The sequence below is a fragment of the Amblyomma americanum genome, chromosome 1 (genome assembly GCF_052857255.1).
Source record: "Amblyomma americanum isolate KBUSLIRL-KWMA chromosome 1, ASM5285725v1, whole genome shotgun sequence".
Lineage (NCBI taxonomy): Eukaryota > Metazoa > Arthropoda > Arachnida > Ixodida > Ixodidae > Amblyomma > Amblyomma americanum.
This window is the reverse complement of record NC_135497.1, coordinates 149,015,313-149,018,024: the sequence shown is the minus strand read 5'-3', so window position 1 is coordinate 149,018,024 and position 2,712 is coordinate 149,015,313.

Genomic DNA, 2,712 nt, shown 5'->3' with positions numbered 1-2,712 from the left:
ATCTCTGATACTAGACACACGCACTGCTCATCTGTGGTACAAATCAACCTTTCTGGCCGATTATTCACAATGCTTGCAACTGCACATTGCTCTTAATTCTCCTCCCTGTCGCAGAATCTCAGACAGACTTCACAGTTGCCAATATTATGCTGCAAGAGGGCACAGCTCCGAGGTGTTCGTCGCCAAACTGGGATGGTTTGTCTGCAACATTCGAAGACAACCCTCATGACAGCACTTACCAAGTTTGGACACCTCAGCAGCGCAAGTGTATTAATAAGCAAGGCCTAGGCACGCACGTAAAAGCTCAGCAGCATGTGGGTATCTTCATTACTGGCCAAATTTGCTTCAGTAGAACCCATGCATAACATCAACATGCAAATATTTTTGTAGTAGCACCTGATGATGGCCGTTCTTTAGGGTTTTATGGCAGTTGTACATTGAGCATATTGTTTCATTATTTACATGAAAATACTAAACTGCCTGCAGGTCTTCCTCTGAACCATCACCACCTCGGAGGTTCATTGTTTATGAGGGCTGCTGGCTGCAATTCACCAATCTCTGCAGGAAGTGCCATCACCCAGCACAATCTTCACTGAAGGTGTGTAACTGAGTCTCGCTTATCCATTGCAGTGGTTGCAGTAATCTTTTCTCAATTGATCACAGTAATATGCTAAATATGCTCCTTTATATCTTCCTGCCATCATTAACTGTTTAATCTTGCCTTGTGCGTGTTTTTCCAGGTCATCGACTCTCTTGTTGTGGTGACAACAGCATGTCCAAATATGCACAGCACAAAGTGGTATAGCCAGCCAACACAGAGGCGGATGGACATGGCATTGTGCTTCTGGCCGCTGCCATTTTGTTCACAGGATGCATGCAGCCCAATGCAGTCCCTGCGACTCGTGTAGAATGCCGGCATCTGCTCCTTTTCAAAGCGCACATATGACAGAATCCAAAAGCACATCTTGTTCCCAGCTGTGTATAAGGTTTGCATGTTTAATTTATAAATGCCTGGATTTCTGCTATTGTAAATGTGGACATTATATATTGTTTCTTTAAATATGTTTTCAAACACTTTGTGCTGAAAATTTAGTATGTCGGTGTGATATATTTTAGATTCTGCTAATTTTCTTGCTGCTATGAATGTATTATTCACACCGCTGTACCATTCTTTTTGTTCTGGAGTTAGTGTTTCAGCTTGAGTAGTGTTATGTGTACAGTCATGACCACAGCATGCTTTGATGATCTAACTCCTTTTACTACGTAAAAATTGTATGGCACCTAATAGATATGCATGAGGATGCCTTTTGGCCTACGAAATGCAGCGCAAACCTTCCAGTGTTTCATTGCCATCATTCTTCGTGGTTTTCCCCGTTTGTATTCATACACATCGATGATGTCCTCATCGTTAGTTCCTCTCCTGGTGAGCATCTCCGTCATCTGCGCCTCGTCTTCAAATGTTTTGCCGACCGCAGACTCAATCTTAACAGTGACAAATGTGTGTTTGGCATTTCATCTTTGGCATTCCTCGGACATCTCGTCGATGCCCACAGTATCCAACCTCTTCCAGACAAGGTCAAGGCAGTCGCGGACTTCCCCCACCCAGACTCACTATGTCAGCTCCAGCGTTTCCTTGGTCTCGTCAGCTACTACAGATGTTTCATTCCTGGATGGATGTGCTGCCGTACTGCAACCACTCAAAAGTTTACTTTAGTTGGCCAACCCAAAGGCACCCGCTTTCACCTGGATCGAGGCTGCCGATGCTGCTTTCATTGCTGTCAAGGAGCATCTCGCCTTTACCACCCTTCTAGTTCACCTGCCACACAACGTACCCACAAGCATCACGGTCAGTTTCAGGTTCCGCTGTTGGCAGCGTCCCGCAGCAATTTCTTAACAGCGAGTGGTGTCCTCAGTTTTTTCTCGAAGAAGCTCTCATCTTCAGAGCAACAGTACAGTGCTCTCGGTCGTGAGCTGCTCGTGGCACACATCGCCATGAAACACTTCCGTTTCTTCATGGAAGGCCGAAATCTTCACGGACCACAGACCACTCACGAGCGCTTTCGCTTCATCCGAGACCACCTACTCACCCACGGAAACTCGACATTTGGCCTTCCTGTTGAATTTTCACCGACATCCCGCACGTCAAGGGCGCCCATAACATTTCCGCCGATACCCTCGGCCATGTATCTTTCTTGCAAACACCTTCTTTTACCCTGAAAGTCCTCGCCCGTTATCAACAGCAGGATGAAGACCTTCAAGCAGTTTGTTCATCATCCTTGCACCTGCGCCCTGTACATTGTACTGATCCTGTAGTTGACCCTGTCACTGGACACGCATTCCCTTATTAGGTACCTGTGCCTCTACGCCGCACCCTTTTCAGCGATGTTCATCGCCTTTCTCATCTCGGTATCCATGCCTCTCAACGTCTTGTTGCGATGCATTTCATCTCGCCTGGCCTCAACGCCGACGTTCGCACCTGGGCTCTGGCATGCCTTGTTGCCCGTCAGCAGTGCAATTTATCGTCACACTATGGCCCGTCTAGGAAGTTTCCACCCTCCGTACTCCCATTTTGCAGTTATTCACATTGACCTGGTCAGACCATTACCATCATCACATGGTTACCGTTATATACTCACCATATTTCACTGTTTTATGCACTGGCTGGAAGCCAGCCTTACACTGGACATCACTGTGGAAACGGTTGCCTCCGTG